At 45.2% G+C, this 26,499-nt stretch overlaps 20 non-coding genes and 1 pseudogene across 20 annotated transcripts; all 21 read left to right on the forward strand.

Annotated features, from left to right (window-relative positions):
* Positions 1-112: 112 nt before the first annotated feature.
* On the forward strand, positions 113-303 carry LOC141216410 (U2 spliceosomal RNA). The gene has a single exon (XR_012285444.1). It is a non-coding gene; the product is annotated as a U2 spliceosomal RNA (small nuclear RNA).
* A 1,120-nt stretch (positions 304-1,423) lies between these two features.
* On the forward strand, positions 1,424-1,614 carry LOC141216515 (U2 spliceosomal RNA). Its single transcript, XR_012285545.1, has one exon. It is a non-coding gene; the product is annotated as a U2 spliceosomal RNA (small nuclear RNA).
* A 1,125-nt stretch (positions 1,615-2,739) lies between these two features.
* LOC141216236 (U2 spliceosomal RNA) lies at positions 2,740-2,930 on the forward strand. The gene has a single exon (XR_012285276.1). It is a non-coding gene; the product is annotated as a U2 spliceosomal RNA (small nuclear RNA).
* A 1,119-nt stretch (positions 2,931-4,049) lies between these two features.
* LOC141216237 (U2 spliceosomal RNA) lies at positions 4,050-4,240 on the forward strand. Its single transcript, XR_012285277.1, has one exon. It is a non-coding gene; the product is annotated as a U2 spliceosomal RNA (small nuclear RNA).
* Positions 4,241-5,362: 1,122 nt separating this feature from the next.
* LOC141216238 (U2 spliceosomal RNA) lies at positions 5,363-5,553 on the forward strand. The gene has a single exon (XR_012285278.1). It is a non-coding gene; the product is annotated as a U2 spliceosomal RNA (small nuclear RNA).
* A 1,120-nt stretch (positions 5,554-6,673) lies between these two features.
* Positions 6,674-6,864, forward strand: LOC141216508 (U2 spliceosomal RNA). The gene has a single exon (XR_012285538.1). It is a non-coding gene; the product is annotated as a U2 spliceosomal RNA (small nuclear RNA).
* Positions 6,865-7,986: 1,122 nt separating this feature from the next.
* LOC141216239 (U2 spliceosomal RNA) lies at positions 7,987-8,177 on the forward strand. Its single transcript, XR_012285279.1, has one exon. It is a non-coding gene; the product is annotated as a U2 spliceosomal RNA (small nuclear RNA).
* A 1,121-nt stretch (positions 8,178-9,298) lies between these two features.
* On the forward strand, positions 9,299-9,489 carry LOC141216240 (U2 spliceosomal RNA). The gene has a single exon (XR_012285280.1). It is a non-coding gene; the product is annotated as a U2 spliceosomal RNA (small nuclear RNA).
* A 1,121-nt stretch (positions 9,490-10,610) lies between these two features.
* LOC141216241 (U2 spliceosomal RNA) lies at positions 10,611-10,801 on the forward strand. Its single transcript, XR_012285281.1, has one exon. It is a non-coding gene; the product is annotated as a U2 spliceosomal RNA (small nuclear RNA).
* Positions 10,802-11,918: 1,117 nt separating this feature from the next.
* Positions 11,919-12,034, forward strand: LOC141216921 (U2 spliceosomal RNA; annotated as a pseudogene).
* A 524-nt stretch (positions 12,035-12,558) lies between these two features.
* On the forward strand, positions 12,559-12,740 carry LOC141216721 (U2 spliceosomal RNA). Its single transcript, XR_012285743.1, has one exon. It is a non-coding gene; the product is annotated as a U2 spliceosomal RNA (small nuclear RNA).
* Positions 12,741-13,861: 1,121 nt separating this feature from the next.
* Positions 13,862-14,052, forward strand: LOC141216634 (U2 spliceosomal RNA). The gene has a single exon (XR_012285659.1). It is a non-coding gene; the product is annotated as a U2 spliceosomal RNA (small nuclear RNA).
* A 1,121-nt stretch (positions 14,053-15,173) lies between these two features.
* Positions 15,174-15,364, forward strand: LOC141216485 (U2 spliceosomal RNA). The gene has a single exon (XR_012285516.1). It is a non-coding gene; the product is annotated as a U2 spliceosomal RNA (small nuclear RNA).
* A 1,119-nt stretch (positions 15,365-16,483) lies between these two features.
* On the forward strand, positions 16,484-16,674 carry LOC141216243 (U2 spliceosomal RNA). Its single transcript, XR_012285283.1, has one exon. It is a non-coding gene; the product is annotated as a U2 spliceosomal RNA (small nuclear RNA).
* Positions 16,675-17,794: 1,120 nt separating this feature from the next.
* LOC141216413 (U2 spliceosomal RNA) lies at positions 17,795-17,985 on the forward strand. Its single transcript, XR_012285447.1, has one exon. It is a non-coding gene; the product is annotated as a U2 spliceosomal RNA (small nuclear RNA).
* Positions 17,986-19,107: 1,122 nt separating this feature from the next.
* On the forward strand, positions 19,108-19,298 carry LOC141216244 (U2 spliceosomal RNA). Its single transcript, XR_012285284.1, has one exon. It is a non-coding gene; the product is annotated as a U2 spliceosomal RNA (small nuclear RNA).
* A 1,119-nt stretch (positions 19,299-20,417) lies between these two features.
* Positions 20,418-20,608, forward strand: LOC141216245 (U2 spliceosomal RNA). Its single transcript, XR_012285285.1, has one exon. It is a non-coding gene; the product is annotated as a U2 spliceosomal RNA (small nuclear RNA).
* Positions 20,609-21,729: 1,121 nt separating this feature from the next.
* Positions 21,730-21,920, forward strand: LOC141216246 (U2 spliceosomal RNA). Its single transcript, XR_012285286.1, has one exon. It is a non-coding gene; the product is annotated as a U2 spliceosomal RNA (small nuclear RNA).
* A 1,115-nt stretch (positions 21,921-23,035) lies between these two features.
* Positions 23,036-23,226, forward strand: LOC141216247 (U2 spliceosomal RNA). Its single transcript, XR_012285287.1, has one exon. It is a non-coding gene; the product is annotated as a U2 spliceosomal RNA (small nuclear RNA).
* Positions 23,227-24,347: 1,121 nt separating this feature from the next.
* Positions 24,348-24,538, forward strand: LOC141216249 (U2 spliceosomal RNA). Its single transcript, XR_012285289.1, has one exon. It is a non-coding gene; the product is annotated as a U2 spliceosomal RNA (small nuclear RNA).
* Positions 24,539-25,653: 1,115 nt separating this feature from the next.
* LOC141216250 (U2 spliceosomal RNA) lies at positions 25,654-25,844 on the forward strand. Its single transcript, XR_012285290.1, has one exon. It is a non-coding gene; the product is annotated as a U2 spliceosomal RNA (small nuclear RNA).
* Positions 25,845-26,499: the final 655 nt, after the last annotated feature.

The raw sequence follows: 26,499 nt of genomic DNA on the forward strand, positions 1-26,499 counted from the left end.
GGGATCTAGAGGTTGACAGCATGTCTTCTTAACGGGAGTCCAGGTGGCCATCTCCACAAATGGACTTTTCAGAATCCTTGGGTGGCACCGTAGTCGGAAACCAATTCTGGTTATCGCTTCTCGGCCTTTTGGCTAAGATCAAGTGTAGTATCTGTTCTTATCAGTTTAATATCTGATACGTCCCCTATCTGGGGACCATATATTAAATGGATTTTTAGAACAGGGAGATGGAAAATGAGCTTGCTCTGTCCACTCCACGCATTGACCTGGTATTGCAGTATCTCCAGGACCGGTGCACCCCTTCTTTAATGCAGTTTCTAAAATCAGAAAGAATTGAATTCAATGCTTTTTGTTCATTTTGCTTGTTTGTCGGATTTTGGGATGGACTCTTTGGCTTTGCTTTTCTTCTCCTCATTGGATTTTTCATGTTAAAAGTTGCAGAAGCCAGATGACAAGCTCATTTTGGTTCAACTTCAGCAACTGTGCATTGCATTGCCATGTAATGTAATGTAATGCAATGCTATCTATCTAGCTCTCCCTCTATACTTCCTTTTGGATAAACAGACATATTAGGCAAGCATTTTGGAGCTTTCACCTAAATAACTACAGGTGGTGAGATAAGCTGCACAATATAATTGACCTTTCAGTATATTGTTGCACACACACCATCTATTTAGCAAATGCCCTTGTTATCAACAGCAGCCTTTTAAACTCACCTGAGCTAACAGGTATGTGAGCTGGTTACTCTGCTGCGCTTAAAATTTCTTTTTTGGTTTGCTACAATGCCTTTTCTGAAACGTTGTCTCCCTCTGCTGGAACACTGACTTCTTTCATTTAATGCCTGCAGACTATAAAAGAGAAACCAACCCAAAAAGTTTGGTTGATTAGTCTGTGGCATTCTTTTAAACTGTTGCTTATGGCGGTCTCTGTGAGCTTCTCAGTGACATTCAGCCATCCAGGTATCCCGCCTGCAGTAGACGGAATGTGGCAATGGAACGCTGGCTGCGCGTGTCATAATAGGCTCTGAGCCTTTATATACCTGCGCACAGCAGCAGCCACCTTCAGTCTGCTGCTGGACAGCCAGCAGCAGCAGCAGCAGGAGAGGTAATTAATCAGCAACCCTCCTGCTAAGGGTAGACAGCTGCTCGTTCCACCCCCCCCCCGCCTTAATTGGTTCTCCTCCCTTCCAACGGTGTTGAGGCGGGTGGGAACAGCCGGGGGTTGAGGGTACTGTGCTAAAAGAGGTGGAGTTATGCAGATCTAAAACGCGTGGATTGCAGCAGCAGCAAGCCGAAAAGTGCAGGCATGTGAGGGATCTAGAGGTTGACAGCATGTCTTCTTAACGGGAGTCCAGGTGGCCATCTCCACAAATGGACTTTTCAGAATCCTTGGGTGGCACCGTAGTCGGAAACCAATTCTGGTTATCGCTTCTCGGCCTTTTGGCTAAGATCAAGAGTAGTATCTGTTCTTATCAGTTTAATATCTGATACGTCCCCTATCTGGGGACCATATATTAAATGGATTTTTAGAACAGGGAGATGGAAAAAGAGCTTGCTCTGTCCACTCCACGCATTGACCTGGTATTGCAGTATCTCCAGGACCGGTGCACCCCTTCTTTAATGCAGTTTCTAAAATCAGAAAGAATTGAATTCAATGCTTTTTGTTCATTTTGCTTGTTTGTCGGATTTTGGGATGGACTCTTTGGCTTTGCTTTTCTTCTCCTCATTGGATTTTTCATGTTAAAAGTTGCAGAAGCCAGATGACAAGCTCATTTTGGTTCAACTTCAGCAACTGTGCATTGCATTGCCATGTAATGTAATGTAATGCAATGCTATCTATCTAGCTCTCCCTCTATACTTCCTTTTGGATAAACAGACATATTAGGCAAGCATTTTGGAGCTTTCACCTAAATAACTACAGGTGGTGAGATAAGCTGCACAATATAATTGACCTTTCAGTATATTGTTGCACACACACCATCTATTTAGCAAATGCCCTTGTTATCAACAGCAGCCTTTTAAACTCACCTGAGCTAACAGGTATGTGAGCTGGTTACTCTGCTGCGCTTAAAATTTCTTTTTTGGTTTGCTACAATGCCTTTTCTGAAACGTTGTCTCCCTCTGCTGGAACACTGACTTCTTTCATTTAATGCCTGCAGACTATAAAAGAGAAACCAACCCAAAAAGTTTGGTTGATTAGTCTGTGGCATTCTTTTAAACTGTTGCTTATGGCGGTCTCTGTGAGCTTCTCAGTGACATTCAGCCATCCAGGTATCCCGCCTGCAGTAGACGGAATGTGGCAATGGAACGCTGGCTGCGCGTGTCATAATAGGCTCTGAGCCTTTATATACCTGCGCACAGCAGCAGCCACCTTCAGTCTGCTGCTGGACAGCCAGCAGCAGCAGCAGGAGAGGTAATTAATCAGCAACCCTCCTGCTAAGGGTAGACAGCTGCTCGTTCCACCCCAGACCCCCCCCCCCGCCTTAATTGGTTCTCCTCCCTTCCAACGGTGTTGAGGCGGGTGGGAACAGCCGGGGGTTGAGGGTACTGTGCTAAAAGAGGTGGAGTTATGCAGATCTAAAACGCGTGGATTGCAGCAGCAGCAAGCCGAAAAGTGCAGGCATGTGAGGGATCTAGAGGTTGACAGCATGTCTTCTTAACGGGAGTCCAGGTGGCCATCTCCACAAATGGACTTTTCAGAATCCTTGGGTGGCACCGTAGTCGGAAACCAATTCTGGTTATCGCTTCTCGGCCTTTTGGCTAAGATCAAGTGTAGTATCTGTTCTTATCAGTTTAATATCTGATACGTCCCCTATCTGGGGACCATATATTAAATGGATTTTTAGAACAGGGAGATGGAAAAAGAGCTTGCTCTGTCCACTCCACGCATTGACCTGGTATTGCAGTATCTCCAGGACCGGTGCACCCCTTCTTTAATGCAGTTTCTAAAATCAGAAAGAATTGAATTCAATGCTTTTTGTTCATTTTGCTTGTTTGTCGGATTTTGGGATGGACTCTTTGGCTTTGCTTTTCTTCTCCTCATTGGATTTTTCATGTTAAAAGTTGCAGAAGCCAGATGACAAGCTCATTTTGGTTCAACTTCAGCAACTGTGCATTGCATTGCCATGTAATGTAATGTAATGCAATGCTATCTATCTAGCTCTCCCTCTATACTTCCTTTTGGATAAACAGACATATTAGGCAAGCATTTTGGAGCTTTCACCTAAATAACTACAGGTGGTGAGATAAGCTGCACAATATAATTGACCTTTCAGTATATTGTTGCACACACACCATCTATTTAGCAAATGCCCTTGTTATCAACAGCAGCCTTTTAAACTCACCTGAGCTAACAGGTATGTGAGCCGGTTACTCTGCTGCGCTTAAAATTTCTTTTTTGGTTTGCTACAATGCCTTTTCTGAAACGTTGTCTCCCTCTGCTGGAACACTGACTTCTTTCATTTAATGCCTGCAGACTATAAAAGAGAAACCAACCCAAAAAGTTTGGTTGATTAGTCTGTGGCATTCTTTTAAACTGTTGCTTATGGCGGTCTCTGTGAGCTTCTCAGTGACATTCAGCCATCCAGGTATCCCGCCTGCAGTAGACGGAATGTGGCAATGGAACGCTGGCTGCGCGTGTCATAATAGGCTCTGAGCCTTTATATACCTGCGCACAGCAGCAGCCACCTTCAGTCTGCTGCTGGACAGCCAGCAGCAGCAGCAGCAGGAGAGGTAATTAATCAGCAACCCTCCTGCTAAGGGTAGACAGCTGCTCGTTCCACCCTCCCCCGCCTTAATTGGTTCTCCTCCCTTCCAACGGTGTTGAGGCGGGTGGGAACAGCCGGGGGTTGAGGGTACTGTGCTAAAAGAGGTGGAGTTATGCAGATCTAAAACGCGTGGATTGCAGCAGCAGCAAGCCGAAAAGTGCAGGCATGTGAGGGATCTAGAGGTTGACAGCATGTCGTCTTAACGGGAGTCCAGGTGGCCATCTCCACAAATGGACTTTTCAGAATCCTTGGGTGGCACCGTAGTCGGAAACCAATTCTGGTTATCGCTTCTCGGCCTTTTGGCTAAGATCAAGTGTAGTATCTGTTCTTATCAGTTTAATATCTGATACGTCCCCTATCTGGGGACCATATATTAAATGGATTTTTAGAACAGGGAGATGGAAAAAGAGCTTGCTCTGTCCACTCCACGCATTGACCTGGTATTGCAGTATCTCCAGGACCGGTGCACCCCTTCTTTAATGCAGTTTCTAAAATCAGAAAGAATTGAATTCAATGCTTTTTGTTCATTTTGCTTGTTTGTCGGATTTTGGGATGGACTCTTTGGCTTTGCTTTTCTTCTCCTCATTGGATTTTTCATGTTAAAAGTTGCAGAAGCCAGATGACAAGCTCATTTTGGTTCAACTTCAGCAACTGTGCATTGCATTGCCATGTAATGTAATGTAATGCAATGCTATCTATCTAGCTCTCCCTCTATACTTCCTTTTGGATAAACAGACATATTAGGCAAGCATTTTGGAGCTTTCACCTAAATAACTACAGGTGGTGAGATAAGCTGCACAATATAATTGACCTTTCAGTATATTGTTGCACACACACCATCTATTTAGCAAATGCCCTTGTTATCAACAGCAGCCTTTTAAACTCACCTGAGCTAACAGGTATGTGAGCTGGTTACTCTGCTGCGCTTAAAATTTCTTTTTTGGTTTGCTACAATGCCTTTTCTGAAACGTTGTCTCCCTCTGCTGGAACACTGACTTCTTTCATTTAATGCCTGCAGACTATAAAAGAGAAACCAACCCAAAAAGTTTGGTTGATTAGTCTGTGGCATTCTTTTAAACTGTTGCTTATGGCGGTCTCTGTGAGCTTCTCAGTGACATTCAGCCATCCAGGTATCCCGCCTGCAGTAGACGGAATGTGGCAATGGAACGCTGGCTGCGCGTGTCATAATAGGCTCTGAGCCTTTATATACCTGCGCACAGCAGCAGCCACCTTCAGTCTGCTGCTGGACAGCCAGCAGCAGCAGCAGCAGGAGAGGTAATTAATCAGCAACCCTCCTGCTAAGGGTAGACAGCTGCTCGTTCCACCCCCCCCCCCCGCCTTAATTGGTTCTCCTCCCTTCCAACGGTGTTGAGGCGGGTGGGAACAGCCGGGGGTTGAGGGTACTGTGCTAAAAGAGGTGGAGTTATGCAGATCTAAAACGCGTGGATTGCAGCAGCAGCAAGCCGAAAAGTGCAGGCATGTGAGGGATCTAGAGGTTGACAGCATGTCTTCTTAACGGGAGTCCAGGTGGCCATCTCCACAAATGGACTTTTCAGAATCCTTGGGTGGCACCGTAGTCGGAAACCAATTCTGGTTATCGCTTCTCGGCCTTTTGGCTAAGATCAAGTGTAGTATCTGTTCTTATCAGTTTAATATCTGATACGTCCCCTATCTGGGGACCATATATTAAATGGATTTTTAGAACAGGGAGATGGAAAAAGAGCTTGCTCTGTCCACTCCACGCATTGACCTGGTATTGCAGTATCTCCAGGACCGGTGCACCCCTTCTTTAATGCAGTTTCTAAAATCAGAAAGAATTGAATTCAATGCTTTTTGTTCATTTTGCTTGTTTGTCGGATTTTGGGATGGACTCTTTGGCTTTGCTTTTCTTCTCCTCATTGGATTTTTCATGTTAAAAGTTGCAGAAGCCAGATGACAAGCTCATTTTGGTTCAACTTCAGCAACTGTGCATTGCATTGCCATGTAATGTAATGTAATGCAATGCTATCTATCTAGCTCTCCCTCTATACTTCCTTTTGGATAAACAGACATATTAGGCAAGCATTTTGGAGCTTTCACCTAAATAACTACAGGTGGTGAGATAAGCTGCACAATATAATTGACCTTTCAGTATATTGTTGCACACACACCATCTATTTAGCAAATGCCCTTGTTATCAACAGCAGCCTTTTAAACTCACCTGAGCTAACAGGTATGTGAGCTGGTTACTCTGCTGCGCTTAAAATTTCTTTTTTGGTTTGCTACAATGCCTTTTCTGAAACGTTGTCTCCCTCTGCTGGAACACTGACTTCTTTCATTTAATGCCTGCAGACTATAAAAGAGAAACCAACCCAAAAAGTTTGGTTGATTAGTCTGTGGCATTCTTTTAAACTGTTGCTTATGGCGGTCTCTGTGAGCTTCTCAGTGACATTCAGCCATCCAGGTATCCCACCTGCAGTAGACGGAATGTGGCAATGGAACGCTGGCTGCGCGTGTCATAATAGGCTCTGAGCCTTTATATACCTGCGCACAGCAGCAGCCACCTTCAGTCTGCTGCTGGACAGCCAGCAGCAGCAGCAGCAGGAGAGGTAATTAATCAGCAACCCTCCTGCTAAGGGTAGACAGCTGCTCGTTCCACCCCCCCCCCGCCTTAATTGGTTCTCCTCCCTTCCAACGGTGTTGAGGCGGGTGGGAACAGCCGGGGGTTGAGGGTACTGTGCTAAAAGAGGTGGAGTTATGCAGATCTAAAACGCGTGGATTGCAGCAGCAGCAAGCCGAAAAGTGCAGGCATGTGAGGGATCTAGAGGTTGACAGCATGTCTTCTTAACGGGAGTCCAGGTGGCCATCTCCACAAATGGACTTTTCAGAATCCTTGGGTGGCACCGTAGTCGGAAACCAATTCTGGTTATCGCTTCTCGGCCTTTTGGCTAAGATCAAGTGTAGTATCTGTTCTTATCAGTTTAATATCTGATACGTCCCCTATCTGGGGACCATATATTAAATGGATTTTTAGAACAGGGAGATGGAAAAAGAGCTTGCTCTGTCCACTCCACGCATTGACCTGGTATTGAAGTATCTCCAGGACCGGTGCACCCCTTCTTTAATGCAGTTTCTAAAATCAGAAAGAATTGAATTCAATGCTTTTTGTTCATTTTGCTTGTTTGTCGGATTTTGGGATGGACTCTTTGGCTTTGCTTTTCTTCTCCTCATTGGATTTTTCATGTTAAAAGTTGCAGAAGCCAGATGACATGCTCATTTTGGTTCAACTTCAGCAACTGTGCATTGCATTGCCATGTAATGTAATGTAATGCAATGCTATCTATCTAGCTCTCCCTCTATACTTCCTTTTGGATAAACAGACATATTAGGCAAGCATTTTGGAGCTTTCACCTAAATAACTACAGGTGGTGAGATAAGCTGCACAATATAATTGACCTTTCAGTATATTGTTGCACACACACCATCTATTTAGCAAATGCCCTTGTTATCAACAGCAGCCTTTTAAACTCACCTGAGCTAACAGGTATGTGAGCTGGTTACTCTGCTGCGCTTAAAATTTCTTTTTTGGTTTGCTACAATGCCTTTTCTGAAACGTTGTCTCCCTCTGCTGGAACACTGACTTCTTTCATTTAATGCCTGCAGACTATAAAAGAGAAACCAACCCAAAAAGTTTGGTTGATTAGTCTGTGGCATTCTTTTAAACTGTTGCTTATGGCGGTCTCTGTGAGCTTCTCAGTGACATTCAGCCATCCAGGTATCCCGCCTGCAGTAGACAGAATGTGGCAATGGAACGCTGGCTGCGCGTGTCATAATAGGCTCTGAGCCTTTATATACCTGCGCACAGCAGCAGCCACCTTCAGTCTGCTGCTTGACAGCCAGCAGCAGCAGCAGCAGGAGAGGTAATTAATCAGCAACCCTCCTGCTAAGGGTAGACAGCTGCTCGTTCCACCCCCCCCCCCCGCCTTAATTGGTTCTCCTCCCTTCCAACGGTGTTGAGGCGGGTGGGAACAGCCGGGGGTTGAGGGTACTGTGCTAAAAGAGGTGGAGTTATGCAGATCTAAAACGCGTGGATTGCAGCAGCAGCAAGCCGAAAAGTGCAGGCATGTGAGGGATCTAGAGGTTGACAGCATGTCTTCTTAACGGGAGTCCAGGTGGCCATCTCCACAAATGGACTTTTCAGAATCCTTGGGTGGCACCGTAGTCGGAAACCAATTCTGGTTATCGCTTCTCGGCCTTTTGGCTAAGATCAAGTGTAGTATCTGTTCTTATCAGTTTAATATCTGATACGTCCCCTATCTGGGGACCATATATTAAATGGATTTTTAGAACAGGGAGATGGAAAAAGAGCTTGCTCTGTCCACTCCACGCATTGACCTGGTATTGCAGTATCTCCAGGACCGGTGCACCCCTTCTTTAATGCAGTTTCTAAAATCAGAAAGAATTGAATTCAATGCTTTCTGTTCATTTTGCTTGTTTGTCGGATTTTGGGATGGACTCTTTGGCTTTGCTTTTCTTCTCCTCATTGGATTTTTCATGTTAAAAGTTGCAGAAGCCAGATGACAAGCTCATTTTGGTTCAACTTCAGCAACTGTGCATTGCATTGCCATGTAATGTAATGTAATGCAATGCTATCTATCTAGCTCTCCCTCTATACTTCCTTTTGGATAAACAGACATATTAGGCAAGCATTTTGGAGCTTTCACCTAAATAACTACAGGTGGTGAGATAAGCTGCACAATATAATTGACCTTTCAGTATATTGTTGCACACACACCATCTATTTAGCAAATGCCCTTGTTATCAACAGCAGCCTTTTAATCTCACCTGAGCTAACAGGTATGTGAGCTGGTTACTCTGCTGCGCTTAAAATTTCTTTTTTGGTTTGCTACAATGCCTTTTCTGAAACGTTGTCTCCCTCTGCTGGAACACTGACTTCTTTCATTTAATGCCTGCAGACTATAAAAGAGAAACCAACCCAAAAAGTTTGGTTGATTAGTCTGTGGCATTCTTTTAAACTGTTGCTTATGGCGGTCTCTGTGAGCTTCTCAGTGACATTCAGCCATCCAGGTATCCCGCCTGCAGTAGACGGAATGTGGCAATGGAACGCTGGCTGCGCGTGTCATAATAGGCTCTGAGCCTTTATATACCTGCGCACAGCAGCAGCCACCTTCAGTCTGCTGCTGGACAGCCAGCAGCAGCAGCAGCAGGAGAGGTAATTAATCAGCAACCCTCCTGCTAAGGGTAGACAGCTGCTCGTTCCACCCCCCCCCCCGCCTTAATTGGTTCTCCTCCCTTCCAACGGTGTTGAGGCGGGTGGGAACAGCCGGGGGTTGAGGGTACTGTGCTAAAAGAGGTGGAGTTATGCAGATCTAAAACGCGTGGATTGCAGCAGCAGCAAGCCGAAAAGTGCAGGCATGTGAGGGATCTAGAGGTTGACAGCATGTCTTCTTAACGGGAGTCCAGGTGGCCATCTCCACAAATGGACTTTTCAGAATCCTTGGGTGGCACCGTAGTCGGAAACCAATTCTGGTTATCGCTTCTCGGCCTTTTGGCTAAGATCAAGTGTAGTATCTGTTCTTATCAGTTTAATATCTGATACGTCCCCTATCTGGGGACCATATATTAAATGGATTTTTAGAACAGGGAGATGGAAAAAGAGCTTGCTCTGTCCACTCCACGCATTGACCTGGTATTGCAGTATCTCCAGGACCGGTGCACCCCTTCTTTAATGCAGTTTCTAAAATCAGAAAGAATTGAATTCAATGCTTTCTGTTCATTTTGCTTGTTTGTCGGATTTTGGGATGGACTCTTTGGCTTTGCTTTTCTTCTCCTCATTGGATTTTTCATGTTAAAAGTTGCAGAAGCCAGATGACAAGCTCATTTTGGTTCAACTTCAGCAACTGTGCATTGCATTGCCATGTAATGTAATGTAATGCAATGCTATCTATCTAGCTCTCCCTCTATACTTCCTTTTGGATAAACAGACATATTAGGCAAGCATTTTGGAGCTTTCACCTAAATAACTACAGGTGGTGAGATAAGCTGCACAATATAATTGACCTTTCAGTATATTGTTGCACACACACCATCTATTTAGCAAATGCCCTTGTTATCAACAGCAGCCTTTTAATCTCACCTGAGCTAACAGGTATGTGAGCTGGTTACTCTGCTGCGCTTAAAATTTCTTTTTTGGTTTGCTACAATGCCTTTTCTGAAACGTTGTCTCCCTCTGCTGGAACACTGACTTCTTTCATTTAATGCCTGCAGACTATAAAAGAGAAACCAACCCAAAAAGTTTGGTTGATTAGTCTGTGGCATTCTTTTAAACTGTTGCTTATGGCGGTCTCTGTGAGCTTCTCAGTGACATTCAGCCATCCAGGTATCCCGCCTGCAGTAGACGGAATGTGGCAATGGAACGCTGGCTGCGCGTGTCATAATAGGCTCTGAGCCTTTATATACCTGCGCACAGCAGCAGCCACCTTCAGTCTGCTGCTGGACAGCCAGCAGCAGCAGCAGCAGGAGAGGTAATTAATCAGCAACCCTCCTGCTAAGGGTAGACAGCTGCTCGTTCCACCCCCCCCCCCGCCTTAATTGGTTCTCCTCCCTTCCAACGGTGTTGAGGCGGGTGGGAACAGCCGGGGGTTGAGGGTACTGTGCTAAAAGAGGTGGAGTTATGCAGATCTAAAACGCGTGGATTGCAGCAGCAGCAAGCCGAAAAGTGCAGGCATGTGAGGGATCTAGAGGTTGACAGCATGTCTTCTTAACGGGAGTCCAGGTGGCCATCTCCACAAATGGACTTTTCAGAATCCTTGGGTGGCACCGTAGTCGGAAACCAATTCTGGTTATCGCTTCTCGGCCTTTTGGCTAAGATCAAGTGTAGTATCTGTTCTTATCAGTTTAATATCTGATACGTCCCCTATCTGGGGACCATATATTAAATGGATTTTTAGAACAGGGAGATGGAAAAAGAGCTTGCTCTGTCCACTCCACGCATTGACCTGGTATTGCAGTATCTCCAGGACCGGTGCACCCCTTCTTTAATGCAGTTTCTAAAATCAGAAAGAATTGAATTCAATGCTTTTTGTTCATTTTGCTTGTTTGTCGGATTTTGGGATGGACTCTTTGGCTTTGCTTTTCTTCTCCTCATTGGATTTTTCATGTTAAAAGTTGCAGAAGCCAGATGACAAGCTCATTTTGGTTCAACTTCAGCAACTGTGCATTGCATTGCCATGTAATGTAATGTAATGCAATGCTATCTATCTAGCTCTCCCTCTATACTTCCTTTTGGATAAACAGACATATTAGGCAAGCATTTTGGAGCTTTCACCTAAATAACTACAGGTGGTGAGATAAGCTGCACAATATAATTGACCTTTCAGTATATTGTTGCACACACACCATCTATTTAGCAAATGCCCTTGTTATCAACAGCAGCCTTTTAATTTCACCTGAGCTAACAGGTATGTGAGCTGGTTACTCTGCTGCGCTTAAAATTTCTTTTTTGGTTTGCTACAATGCCTTTTCTGAAACGTTGTCTCCCTCTGCTGGAACACTAACTTCTTTCATTTAATGCCTGCAGACTATAAAAGAGAAACCAACCCAAAAAGTTTGGTTGATTAGTCTGTGGCATTCTTTTAAACTGTTGCTTATGGCGGTCTCTGTGAGCTTCTCAGTGACATTCAGCCATCCAGGTATCCCGCCTGCAGTAGACGGAATGTGGCAATGGAACGCTGGCTGCGCGTGTCATAATAGGCTCTGAGCCTTTATATACCTGCGCACAGCAGCAGCCACCTTCAGTCTGCTGCTGGACAGCCAGCAGCAGCAGCAGGAGAGGTAATTAATCAGCAACCCTCCTGCTAAGGGTAGACAGCTGCTCGTTCCACCCCCCCCCCGCCTTAATTGGTTCTCCTCCCTTCCAACGGTGTTGAGGCGGGTGGGAACAGCCGGGGGTTGAGGGTACTGTGCTAAAAGAGGTGGAGTTATGCAGATCTAAAACGCGTGGATTGCAGCAGCAGCAAGCCGAAAAGTGCAGGCATGTGAGGGATCTAGAGGTTGACAGCATGTCTTCTTAACGGGAGTCCAGGTGGCCATCTCCACAAATGGACTTTTCAGAATACTTCGGTGGCACCGTAGTCGGAAACCAATTCTGGTTATCGCTTCTCGGCCTTTTGGCTAAGATCAAGTGTAGTATCTTTTGAAAAGGCAGTTTTGTCCTTGGGCTGCCCTAGTAAATTGATGCATATTACACACTGGTTTGGTGCACTTGTTAGTACGCCAGGTGGCTCATAGAGTTATCTGATGGAAAACATGGCCCTCCAGGATCGAAGTCACTAGGCTGGGTAAGTGTGAGGGCTTTGGAGCAATGTGCCCCAGGAGTAGGCGCCCTGGTGGGAGTCCAAGCTTACTGGGACTGGGAACCCCAGAAAGACTTGGCTTCGTAGCACGCCGCACCTTTGCCAATCATACTTTCTGAGCAACCCCCCCTATTCCTGGCCTCCGGGCTAGGAAGGGGAATTTTTATAAACCCGGTCGGAGGTCCGGTCAGCTTTGGGCTGAGAAACCAACACAGGCTCCAGCTCCACTAGGGTGGCAGCCTAGATGGAAGCTGGGAGCACGAAAACGGCTCTTCTCCGGCTTCGGCTAGGGAGAGCATCGGAGATCCCTGACCCTCGCTGTGGCCTTCTGGCTCGGAGGGATGGGGATGGTTTATTGGGGACCCTCTCTTCCGAGAAGGGTCCACATGAATCCTCGCCTCGTGCGCTGTTTTGGTGTGACTTCGGTCACATTTTTCAGTGCCTTGGATGCAGCTTCAATCAAAAAATCTGTTCTTATCAGTTTAATATCTGATACGTCCCCTATCTGGGGACCATATATTAAATGGATTTTTAGAACAGGGAGATGGAAAAAGAGCTTGCTCTGTCCACTCCACGCATTGACCTGGTATTGCAGTATCTCCAGGACCGGTGCACCCCTTCTTTAATGCAGTTTCTAAAATCAGAAAGAATTGAATTCAATGCTTTTTGTTCATTTTGCTTGTTTGTCGGATTTTGGGATGGACTCTTTGGCTTTGCTTTTCTTCTCCTCATTGGATTTTTCATGTTAAAAGTTGCAGAAGCCAGATGACAAGCTCATTTTGGTTCAACTTCAGCAACTGTGCATTGCATTGCCATGTAATGTAATGTAATGCAATGCTATCTATCTAGCTCTCCCTCTATACTTCCTTTTGGATAAACAGACATATTAGGCAAGCATTTTGGAGCTTTCACCTAAATAACTACAGGTGGTGAGATAAGCTGCACAATATAATTGACCTTTCAGTATATTGTTGCACACACACCATCTATTTAGCAAATGCCCTTGTTATCAACAGCAGCCTTTTAAACTCACCTGAGCTAACAGGTATGTGAGCTGGTTACTCTGCTGCGCTTAAAATTTCTTTTTTGGTTTGCTACAATGCCTTTTCTGAAACGTTGTCTCCCTCTGCTGGAACACTGACTTCTTTCATTTAATGCCTGCAGACTATAAAAGAGAAACCAACCCAAAAAGTTTGGTTGATTAGTCTGTGGCATTCTTTTAAACTGTTGCTTATGGCGGTCTCTGTGAGCTTCTCAGTGACATTCAGCCATCCAGGTATCCCGCCTGCAGTAGACGGAATGTGGCAATGGAACGCTGGCTGCGCGTGTCATAATAGGCTCTGAGCCTTTATATACCTGCGCACAGCAGCAGCCACCTTCAGTCTGCTGCTGGACAGCCAGCAGCAGCAGCAGCAGGAGAGGTAATTAATCAGCAACCCTCCTGCTAAGGGTAGACAGCTGCTCGTTCCACCCCCCCCCCCGCCTTAATTGGTTCTCCTCCCTTCCAATGGTGTTGAGGCGGGTGGGAACAGCCGGGGGTTGAGGGTACTGTGCTAAAAGAGGTGGAGTTATACAGATCTAAAACGCGTGGATTGCAGCAGCAGCAAGCCGAAAAGTGCAGGCATGTGAGGGATCTAGAGGTTGACAGCATGTCTTCTTAACCGGAGTCCAGGTGGCCATCTCCACAAATGGACTTTTCAGAATCCTTGGGTGGCACCGTAGTCGGAAACCAATTCTGGTTATCGCTTCTCGGCCTTTTGGCTAAGATCAAGTGTAGTGTCTGTTCTTATCAGCTTAATATCTGATACGTCCCCTATCTGGGGACCATATATTAAATGGATTTTTAGAACAGGGAGATGGAAAAAGAGCTTGCTCTGTCCACTCCACGCATTGACCTGGTATTGCAGTATCTCCAGGACCGGTGCACCCCTTCTTTAATGCAGTTTCTAAAATCAGAAAGAATTGAATTCAATGCTTTTTGTTCATTTTGCTTGTTTGTCGGATTTTGGGATGGACTCTTTGGCTTTGCTTTTCTTCTCCTCATTGGATTTTTCATGTTAAAAGTTGCAGAAGCCAGATGACAAGCTCATTTTGGTTCAACTTCAGCAACTGTGCATTGCATTGCCATGTAATGTAATGTAATGCAATGCTATCTATCTAGCTCTCCCTCTATACTTCCTTTTGGATAAACAGACATATTAGGCAAGCATTTTGGAGCTTTCACCTAAATAACTACAGGTGGTGAGATAAGCTGCACAATATAATTGACCTTTCAGTATATTGTTGCACACACACCATCTATTTAGCAAATGCCCTTGTTATCACCAGCAGCCTTTTAAACTCACCTGAGCTAACAGGTATGTGAGCTGGTTACTCTGCTGCGCTTAAAATTTCTTTTTTGGTTTGCTACAATGCCTTTTCTGAAACGTTGTCTCCCTCTGCTGGAACACTGACTTCTTTCATTTAATGCCTGCAGACTATAAAAGAGAAACCAACCCAAAAAGTTTGGTTGATTAGTCTGTGGCATTCTTTTAAACTGTTGCTTATGGCGGTCTCTGTGAGCTTCTCAGTGACATTCAGCCATCCAGGTATCCCGCCTGCAGTAGACGGAATGTGGCAATGGAACGCTGGCTGCGCGTGTCATAATAGGCTCTGAGCCTTTATATACCTGCGCACAGCAGCAGCCACCTTCAGTCTGCTGCTGGACAGCCAGCAGCAGCAGCAGCAGGAGAGGTAATTAATCAGCAACCCTCCTGCTAAGGGTAGACAGCTGCTCGTTCCACCCCCCCCCCCGCCTTAATTGGTTCTCCTCCCTTCCAACGGTGTTGAGGCGGGTGGGAACAGCCGGGGGTTGAGGGTACTGTGCTAAAAGAGGTGGAGTTATGCAGATCTAAAACGCGTGGATTGCAGCAGCAGCAAGCCGAAAAGTGCAGGCATGTGAGGGATCTAGAGGTTGACAGCATGTCTTCTTAACGGGAGTCCAGGTGGCCATCTCCACAAATGGACTTTTCAGAATCCTTGGGTGGCACCGTAGTCGGAAACCAATTCTGGTTATCGCTTCTCGGCCTTTTGGCTAAGATCAAGTGTAGTATCTGTTCTTATCAGTTTAATATCTGATACGTCCCCTATCTGGGGACCATATATTAAATGGATTTTTAGAACAGGGAGATGGAAAAAGAGCTTGCTCTGTCCACTCCACACATTGACCTGGTATTGCAGTATCTCCAGGACCGGTGCACCCCTTCTTTAATGCAGTTTCTAAAATCAGAAAGAATTGAATTCAATGCTTTTTGTTCATTTTGCTTGTTTGTCGGATTTTGGGATGGACTCTTTGGCTTTGCTTTTCTTCTCCTCATTGGATTTTTCATGTTAAAAGTTGCAGAAGCCAGATGACAAGCTCATTTTGGTTCAACTTCAGCAACTGTGCATTGCATTGCCATGTAATGTAATGTAATGCAATGCTATCTATCTAGCTCTCCCTCTATACTTCCTTTTGGATAAACAGACATATTAGGCAAGCATTTTGGAGCTTTCACCTAAATAACTACAGGTGGTGAGATAAGCTGCACAATATAATTGACCTTTCAGTATATTGTTGCACACACACCATCTATTTAGCAAATGCCCTTGTTATCAACAGCAGCCTTTTAAACTCACCTGAGCTAACAGGTATGTGAGCTGGTTACTCTGCTGCGCTTAAAATTTCTTTTTTGGTTTGCTACAATGCCTTTTCTGAAACGTTGTCTCCCTCTGCTGGAACACTGACTTCTTTCATTTAATGCCTGCAGACTATAAAAGAGAAACCAACCCAAAAAGTTTGGTTGATTAGTCTGTGGCATTCTTTTAAACTGTTGCTTATGGCGGTCTCTGTGAGCTTCTCAGTGACATTCAGCCATCCAGGTATCCCGCCTGCAGTAGACGGAATGTGGCAATGGAACGCTGGCTGCGCATGTCATAATAGGCTCTGAGCCTTTATATACCTGCGCACAGCAGCAGCCACCTTCAGTCTGCTGCTGGACAGCCAGCAGCAGCAGCAGCAGGAGAGGTAATTAATCAGCAACCCTCCTGCTAAGGGTAGACAGCTGCTCGTTCCACCCCCCCCCGCCTTAATTGGTTCTCCTCCCTTCCAACGGTGTTGAGGCGGGTGGGAACAGCCGGGGGTTGAGGGTACTGTGCTAAAAGAGGTGGAGTTATGCAGATCTAAAACGCGTGGATTGCAGCAGCAGCAAGCCGAAAAGTGCAGGCATGTGAGGGATCTAGAGGTTGACAGCATGTCTTCTTAACGGGAGTCCAGGTGGCCATCTCCACAAATGGACTTTTCAGAATCCTTGGGTGGCACCGTAGTCGGAAAGCAATTCTGGTTATCGCTTCTCGGCCTTTTGGCTAAGATCAAGTGTAGTATCTGTTCTTATCAGTTTAATATCTGATACGTCCCCTATCTGGGGACCATATATTAAATGGATTTTTAGAACAGGGAGATGGAAAAAGAGCTTGCTCTGTCCACTCCACGCATTGACCTGGTATTGCAGTATCTCCAGGACCGGTGCACCCCTTCTTTAATGCAGTTTCTAAAATCAGAAAGAATTGAATTCAATGCTTTTTGTTCATTTTGCTTGTTTGTCGGATTTTGGGATGGACTCTTTGGCTTTGCTTTTCTTCTCCTCATTGGATTTTTCATGTTAAAAGTTGCAGAAGCCAGATGACAAGCTCATTTTGGTTCAACTTCAGCAACTGTGCATTGCATTGCCATGTAATGTAATGTAATGCAATGCTATCTATCTAGCTCTCCCTCTATACTTCCTTTTGGATAAACAGACATATTAGGCAAGCATTTTGGAGCTTTCACCTAAATAACTACAGGTGGTGAGATAAGCTGCACAATATAATTGACCTTTCAGTATATTGTTGCACACACACCATCTATTTAGCAAATGCCCTTGTTATCAACAGCAGCCTTTTAAACTCACCTGAGCTAACAGGTATGTGAGCTGGTTACTCTGCTGCGCTTAAAATTTCTTTTTTGGTTTGCTACAATGCCTTTTCTGAAACGTTGTCTCCCTCTGCTGGAACACTGACTTCTTTCATTTAATGCCTGCAGACTATAAAAGAGAAACCAACCCAAAAAGTTTGGTTGATTAGTCTGTGGCATTCTTTTAAACTGTTGCTTATGGCGGTCTCTGTGAGCTTCTCAGTGACATTCAGCCATCCAGGTATCCCGCCTGCAGTAGACGGAATGTGGCAATGGAACGCTGGCTGCGCGTGTCATAATAGGCTCTGAGCCTTTATATACCTGCGCACAGCAGCAGCCACCTTCAGTCTGCTGCTGGACAGCCAGCAGCAGCAGCAGCAGGAGAGGTAATTAATCAGCAACCCTCCTGCTAAGGGTAGACAGCTGCTCGTTCCACCCCCCCCCCGCCTTAATTGGTTCTCCTCCATTCCAACGGTGTTGAGGCGGGTGGGAACAGCCGGGGGTTGAGGGTACTGTGCTAAAAGAGGTGGAGTTATGCAGATCTAAAACGCGTGGATTGCAGCAGCAGCAAGCCGAAAAGTGCAGGCATGTGAGGGATCTAGAGGTTGACAGCATGTCTTCTTAACGGGAGTCCAGGTGGCCATCTCCACAAATGGACTTTTCAGAATCCTTGGGTGGCACCGTAGTCGGAAACCAATTCTGGTTATCGCTTCTCGGCCTTTTGGCTAAGATCAAGTGTAGTATCTGTTCTTATCAGTTTAATATCTGATACGTCCCCTATCTGGGGACCATATATTAAATGGATTTTTAGGACAGGGAGATGGAAAAAGAGCTTGCTCTGTCCACTCCACGCATTGACCTGGTATTGCAGTATCTCCAGGACCGGTGCACCCCTTCTTTAATGCAGTTTCTAAAATCAGAAAGAATTGAATTCAATGCTTTTTGTTCATTTTGCTTGTTTGTCGGATTTTGGGATGGACTCTTTGGCTTTGCTTTTCTTCTCCTCATTGGATTTTTCATGTTAAAAGTTGCAGAAGCCAGATGACAAGCTCATTTTGGTTCAACTTCAGCAACTGTGCATTGCATTGCCATGTAATGTAATGTAATGCAATGCTATCTATCTAGCTCTCCCTCTATACTTCCTTTTGGATAAACAGACATATTAGGCAAGCATTTTGGAGCTTTCACCTAAATAACTACAGGTGGTGAGATAAGCTGCACAATATAATTGACCTTTCAGTATATTGTTGCACACACACCATCTATTTAGCAAATGCCCTTGTTATCAACAGCAGCCTTTTAAACTCACCTGAGCTAACAGGTATGTGAGCTGGTTACTCTGCTGCGCTTAAAATTTCTTTTTTGGTTTGCTACAATGCCTTTTCTGAAACGTTGTCTCCCTCTGCTGGAACACTGACTTCTTTCATTTAATGCCTGCAGACTATAAAAGAGAAACCAACCCAAAAAGTTTGGTTGATTAGTCTGTGGCATTCTTTTAAACTGTTGCTTATGGCGGTCTCTGTGAGCTTCTCAGTGACATTCAGCCATCCAGGTATCCCGCCTGCAGTAGACGGAATGTGGCAATGGAACGCTGGCTGCGCGTGTCATAATAGGCTCTGAGCCTTTATATACCTGCGCACAGCAGCAGCCACCTTCAGTCTGCTGCTGGACAGCCAGCAGCAGCAGCAGCAGGAGAGGTAATTAATCAGCAACCCTCCTGCTAAGGGTAGACAGCTGCTCGTTCCACCCCCCCCCCCCGCCTTAATTGGTTCTCCTCCCTTCCAACGGTGTTGAGGCGGGTGGGAACAGCTGGGGGTTGAGGGTACTGTGCTAAAAGAGGTGGAGTTATGCAGATCTAAAACGCGTGGATTGCAGCAGCAGCAAGCCGAAAAGTGCAGGCATGTGAGGGATCTAGAGGTTGACAGCATGTCTTCTTAACGGGAGTCCAGGTGGCCATCTCCACAAATGGACTTTTCAGAATCCTTGGGTGGCACCGTAGTCGGAAACTAATTCTGATTATCGCTTCTCGGCCTTTTGGCTAAGATCAAGTGTAGTATCTGTTCTTATCAGTTTAATATCTGATACGTCCCCTATCTGGGGACCATATATTAAATGGATTTTTAGAACAGGGAGATGGAAAAAGAGCTTGCTCTGTCCACTCCACGCATTGACCTGGTATTGCAGTATCTCCAGGACCGGTGCACCCCTTCTTTAATGCAGTTTCTAAAATCAGAAATAATTGAATTCAATGCTTTTTGTTCATTTTGCTTGTTTGTCGGATTTTGGGATGGACTCTTTGGCTTTGCTTTTCTTCTCCTCATTGGATTTTTCATGTTAAAAGTTGCAGAAGCCAGATGACAAGCTCATTTTGGTTCAACTTCAGCAACTGTGCATTGCATTGCCATGTAATGTAATGTAATGCAATGCTATCTATCTAGCTCTCCCTCTATACTTCCTTTTGGATAAACAGACATATTAGGCAAGCATTTTGGAGCTTTCACCTAAATAACTACAGGTGGTGAGATAAGCTGCACAATATAATTGACCTTTCAGTATATTGTTGCACACACACCATCTATTTAGCAAATGCCCTTGTTATCAACAGCAGCCTTTTAAACTCACCTGAGCTAACAGGTATGTGAGCTGGTTACTCTGCTGCGCTTAAAATTTCTTTTTTGGTTTGCTACAATGCCTTTTCTGAAACGTTGTCTCCCTCTGCTGGAACACTGACTTCTTTCATTTAATGCCTGCAGTCTATAAAAGAGAAACCAACCCAAAAAGTTTGGTTGATTAGTCTGTGGCATTCTTTTAAACTGTTGCTTATGGCGGTCTCTGTGAGCTTCTCAGTGACATTCAGCCATCCAGGTATCCCGCCTGCAGTAGACGGAATGTGGCAATGGAACGCTGGCTGCGCGTGTCATAATAGGCTCTGAGCCTTTATATACCTGCGCACAGCAGCAGCCACCTTCAGTCTGCTGCTGGACAGCCAGCAGCAGCAGCAGCAGGAGAGGTAATTAATCAGCAACCCTCCTGCTAAGGGTAGACAGCTGCTCGTTCCACCCCCCCCCGCCTTAATTGGTTCTCCTCCCTTCCAACGGTGTTGAGGCGGGTGGGAACAGCCGGGGGTTGAGGGTACTGTGCTAAAAGAGGTGGAGTTATGCAGATCTAAAACGCGTGGATTGCAGCAGCAGCAAGCCGAAAAGTGCAGGCATGTGAGGGATCTAGAGGTTGACAGCATGTCTTCTTAACAGGAGTCCAGGTGGCCATCTCCACAAATGGACTTTTCAGAATCCTTGGGTGGCACCGTAGTCGGAAACCAATTCTGGTTATCGCTTCTCGGCCTTTTGGCTAAGATCAAGTGTAGTATCTGTTCTTATCAGTTTAATATCTGATACGTCCCCTATCTGGGGACCATATATTAAATGGATTTTTAGAACAGGGAGATGGAAAAAGAGCTTGCTCTGTCCACTCCACGCATTGACCTGGTATTGCAGTATCTCCAGGACCGGTGCACCCCTTCTTTAATGCAGTTTCTAAAATCAGAAAGAATTGAATTCAATGCTTTTTGTTCATTTTGCTTGTTTGTCGGATTTTGGGATGGACTCTTTGGCTTTGCTTTTCTTCTCCTCATTGGATTTTTCATGATAAAAGTTGCAGAAGCCAGATGACAAGCTCATTTTGGTTCAACTTCAGCAACTGTGCATTGCATTGCCATGTAATGTAATGTAATGCAATGCTATCTATCTAGCTCTCCCTCTATACTTCCTTTTGGATAAACAGACATATTAGGCAAGCATTTTGGAGCTTTCACCTAAATAACTACAGGTGGTGAGATAAGCTGCACAATATAATTGACCTTTCAGTATATTGTTGCACACACACCATCTATTTAGCAAATGCCCTTGTTATCAACAGCAGCCTTTTAAACTCACCTGAGCTAACAGGTATGTGAGCTGGTTACTCTGCTGCGCTTAAAATTTCTTTTTTGGTTTGCTACAATGCCTTTTCTGAAACGTTGTCTCCCTCTGCTGGAACACTGACTTCTTTCATTTAATGCCTGCAGACTATAAAAGAGAAACCAACCCAAAAAGTTTGGTTGATTAGTCTGTGGCATTCTTTTAAACTATTGCTTATGGCGGTCTCTGTGAGCTTCTCAGTGACATTCAGCCATCCAGGTATCCCGCCTGCAGTAGACGGAATGTGGCAATGGAACGCTGGCTGCGCGTGTCATAATAGGCTCTGAGCCTTTATATACCTGCGCACAGCAGCAGCCACCTTCAGTCTGCTGCTGGACAGCCAGCAGCAGCAGCAGCAGGAGAGGTAATTAATCAGCAACCCTCCTGCTAAGGGTAGACAGCTGCTCGTTCCACCCCCCCCCCCGCCTTAATTGGTTCTCCTCCCTTCCAACGGTGTTGAGGCGGGTGGGAACAGCCGGGGGTTGAGGGTACTGTGCTAAAAGAGGTGGAGTTATGCAGATCTAAAACGCGTGGATTGCAGCAGCAGCAAGCCGAAAAGTGCAGGCATGTGAGGGATCTAGAGGTTGACAGCATGTCTTCTTAACGGGAGTCCAGGTGGCCATCTCCACAAATGGACTTTTCAGAATCCTTGGGTGGCACCGTAGTCGGAAACCAATTCTGGTTATCGCTTCTCGGCCTTTTGGCTAAGATCAAGTGTAGTATCTGTTCTTATCAGTTTAATATCTGATACGTCCCCTATCTGGGGACCATATATTAAATGGATTTTTAGAACAGGGAGATGGAAAAAGAGCTTGCTCTGTCCACTCCACGCATTGACCTGGTATTGCAGTATCTCCAGGACCGGTGCACCCCTTCTTTAATGCAGTTTCTAAAATCAGAAAGAATTGAATTCAATGCTTTTTGTTCATTTTGCTTGTTTGTCGGATTTTGGGATGGACTCTTTGGCTTTGCTTTTCTTCTCCTCATTGGATTTTTCATGTTAAAAGTTGCAGAAGCCAGATGACAAGCTCATTTTGGTTCAACTTCAGCAACTGTGCATTGCATTGCCATGTAATGTAATGTAATGCAATGCTATCTATCTAGCTCTCCCTCTATACTTCCTTTTGGATAAACAGACATATTAGGCAAGCATTTTGGAGCTTTCACCTAAATAACTACAGGTGGTGAGATAAGCTACACAATATAATTGACCTTTCAGTATATTGTTGCACACACACCATCTATTTAGCAAATGCCCTTGTTATCAACAGCAGCCTTTTAAACTCACCTGAGCTAACAGGTATGTGAGCTGGTTACTCTGCTGCGCTTAAAATTTCTTTTTTGGTTTGCTACAATGCCTTTTCTGAAACGTTGTCTCCCTCTGCTGGAACACTGACTTCTTTCATTTAATGCCTGCAGACTATAAAAGAGAAACCAACCCAAAAAGTTTGGTTGATTAGTCTGTGGCATTCTTTTCAACTGTTGCTTATGGCGGTCTCTGTGAGCTTCTCAGTGACATTCAGCCATCCAGGTATCCCGCCTGCAGTAGACGGAATGTGGCAATGGAACGCTGGCTGCGCGTGTCATAATAGGCTCTGAGCCTTTATATACCTGCGCACAGCAGCAGCCACCTTCAGTCTGCTGCTGGACAGCCAGCAGCAGCAGGAGAGGTAATTAATCAGCAACCCTCCTGCTAAGGGTAGACAGCTGCTCGTTCCACCCCCACCCCCGCCTTAATTGGTTCTCCTCCCTTCCAACGGTGTTGAGGCGGGTGGGAACAGCCGGGGGTTGAGGGTACTGTGCTAAAAGAGGTGGAGTTATGCAGATCTAAAACGCGTGGATTGCAGCAGCAGCAAGCCGAAAAGTGCAGGCATGTGAGGGATCTAGAGGTTGACAGCATGTCTTCTTAACGGGAGTCCAGGTGGCCATCTCCACAAATGGACTTTTCAGAATCCTTGGGTGGCACCGTAGTCGGAAACCAATTCTGGTTATCGCTTCTCGGCCTTTTGGCTAAGATCAAGTGTAGTATCTGTTCTTATCAGTTTAATATCTGATACGTCCCCTATCTGGGGACCATATATTAAATGGATTTTTAGAACAGGGAGATGGAAAAAGAGCTTGCTCTGTCCACTCCACGCATTGACCTGGTATTGCAGTATCTCCAGGACCGGTGCACCCCTTCTTTAATGCAGTTTCTAAAATCAGAAAGAATTGAATTCAATGCTTTTTGTTCATTTTGCTTGTTTGTCGGATTTTGGGATGGACTCTTTGGCTTTGCTTTTCTTCTCCTCATTGGATTTTTCATGTTAAAAGTTGCAGAAGCCAGATGACAAGCTCATTTTGGTTCAACTTCAGCAACTGTGCATTGCATTGCCATGTAATGTAATGTAATGCAATGCTATCTATCTAGCTCTCCCTCTATACTTCCTTTTGGATAAACAGACATATTAGGCAAGCATTTTGGAGCTTTCACCTAAATAACTACAGGTGGTGAGATAAGCTGCACAATATAATTGACCTTTCAGTATATTGTTGCACACACACCATCTATTTAGCAAATGCCCTTGTTATCAACAGCAGCCTTTTAAACTCACCTGAGCTAACAGGTATGTGAGCTGGTTACTCTGCTGCGCTTAAAATTTCTTTTTTGGTTTGCTACAATGCCTTTTCTGAAACGTTGTCTCCCTCTGCTGGAACACTGACTTCTTTCATTTAATGCCTGCAGACTATAAAAGAGAAACCAACCCAAAAAGTTTGGTTGATTAGTCTGTGGCATTCTTTTAAACTGTTGCTTATGGCGGTCTCTGTGAGCTTCTCAGTGACATTCAGCCATCCAGGTATCCCGCCTGCAGTAGACGGAATGTGGCAATGGAACGCTGGCTGCGCGTGTCATAATAGGCTCTGAGCCTTTATATACCTGCGCACAGCAGCAGCCACCTTCAGTCTGCTGCTGGACAGCCAGCAGCAGCAGCAGCAGGAGAGGTAATTAATCAGCAACCCTCCTGCTAAGGGTAGACAGCTGCTCGTTCCACCCCCCCCCCCGCCTTAATTGGTTCTCCTCCCTTCCAACGGTGTTGAGGCGGGTGGGAACAGCCGGGGGTTGAGGGTACTGTGCTAAAAGAGGTGGAGTTATGCAGATCTAAAACGCGTGGATTGCAGCAGCAGCAAGCCGAAAAGTGCAGGCATGTGAGGGATCTAGAGGTTGACAGCATGTCTTCTTAACGGGAGTCCAGGTGGCCATCTCCACAAATGGACTTTTCAGAATCCTTGGGTGGCACCGTAGTCGGAAACCAATTCTGGTTATCGCTTCTCGGCCTTTTGGCTAAGATCAAGTGTAGTATCTGTTCTTATCAGTTTAATATCTGATACGTCCCCTATCTGGGGACCATATATTAAATGGATTTTTAGAACAGGGAGATGGAAAAAGAGCTTGCTCTGTCCACTCCACGCATTGACCTGGTATTGCAGTATCTCCAGGACCGGTGCACCCCTTCTTTAATGCAGTTTCTAAAATCAGAAAGAATTGAATTCAATGCTTTTTGTTCATTTTGCTTGTTTGTCGGATTTTGGGATGGACTCTTTGGCTTTGCTTTTCTTCTCCTCATTGGATTTTTCATGTTAAAAGTTGCAGAAGCCAGATGACAAGCTCATTTTGGTTCAACTTCAGCAACTGTGCATTGCATTGCCATGTAATGTAATGTAATGCAATGCTATCTATCTAGCTCTCCCTCTATACTTCCTTTTGGATAAACAGACATATTAGGCAAGCATTTTGGAGCTTTCACCTAAATAACTACAGGTGGTGAGATAAGCTACACAATATAATTGACCTTTCAGTATATTGTTGCACACACACCATCTATTTAGCAAATGCCCTTGTTATCAACAGCAGCCTTTTAAACTCACCTGAGCTAACAGGTATGTGAGCTGGTTACTCTGCTGCGCTTAAAATTTCTTTTTTGGTTTGCTACAATGCCTTTTCTGAAACGTTGTCTCCCTCTGCTGGAACACTGACTTCTTTCATTTAATGCCTGCAGACTATAAAAGAGAAACCAACCCAAAAAGTTTGGTTGATTAGTCTGTGGCATTCTTTTCAACTGTTGCTTATGGCGGTCTCTGTGAGCTTCTCAGTGACATTCAGCCATCCAGGTATCCCGCCTGCAGTAGACGGAATGTGGCAATGGAACGCTGGCTGCGCGTGTCATAATAGGCTCTGAGCCTTTATATACCTGCGCACAGCAGCAGCCACCTTCAGTCTGCTGCTGGACAGCCAGCAGCAGCAGGAGAGGTAATTAATCAGCAACCCTCCTGCTAAGGGTAGACAGCTGCTCGTTCCACCCCCACCCCCGCCTTAATTGGTTCTCCTCCCTTCCAACGGTGTTGAGGCGGGTGGGAACAGCCGGGGGTTGAGGGTACTGTGCTAAAAGAGGTGGAGTTATGCAGATCTAAAACGCGTGGATTGCAGCAGCAGCAAGCCGAAAAGTGCAGGCATGTGAGGGATCTAGAGGTTGACAGCATGTCTTCTTAACGGGAGTCCAGGTGGCCATCTCCACAAATGGACTTTTCAGAATCCTTGGGTGGCACCGTAGTCGGAAACCAATTCTGGTTATCGCTTCTCGGCCTTTTGGCTAAGATCAAGTGTAGTATCTGTTCTTATCAGTTTAATATCTGATACGTCCCCTATCTGGGGACCATATATTAAATGGATTTTTAGAACAGGGAGATGGAAAAAGAGCTTGCTCTGTCCACTCCACGCATTGACCTGGTATTGCAGTATCTCCAGGACCGGTGCACCCCTTCTTTAATGCAGTTTCTAAAATCAGAAAGAATTGAATTCAATGCTTTTTGTTCATTTTGCTTGTTTGTCGGATTTTGGGATGGACTCTTTGGCTTTGCTTTTCTTCTCCTCATTGGATTTTTCATGTTAAAAGTTGCAGAAGCCAGATGACAAGCTCATTTTGGTTCAACTTCAGCAACTGTGCATTGCATTGCCATGTAATGTAATGTAATGCAATGCTATCTATCTAGCTCTCCCTCTATACTTCCTTTTGGATAAACAGACATATTAGGCAAGCATTTTGGAGCTTTCACCTAAATAACTACAGGTGGTGAGATAAGCTGCACAATATAATTGACCTTTCAGTATATTGTTGCACACACACCATCTATTTAGCAAATGCCCTTGTTATCAACAGCAGCCTTTTAAACTCACCTGAGCTAACAGGTATGTGAGCTGGTTACTCTGCTGCGCTTAAAATTTCTTTTTTGGTTTGCTACAATGCCTTTTCTGAAACGTTGTCTCCCTCTGCTGGAACACTGACTTCTTTCATTTAATGCCTGCAGACTATAAAAGAGAAACCAACCCAAAAAGTTTGGTTGATTAGTCTGTGGCATTCTTTTAAACTGTTGCTTATGGCGGTCTCTGTGAGCTTCTCAGTGACATTCAGCCATCCA

This window comes from Phyllobates terribilis, unplaced genomic scaffold, assembly GCF_046119375.1.
Source record: "Phyllobates terribilis strain yellow unplaced genomic scaffold, ASM4611937v1 Scaffold_236__1_contigs__length_3049075, whole genome shotgun sequence".
In the NCBI taxonomy this organism is placed as follows: Eukaryota; Metazoa; Chordata; class Amphibia; order Anura; family Dendrobatidae; genus Phyllobates; species Phyllobates terribilis.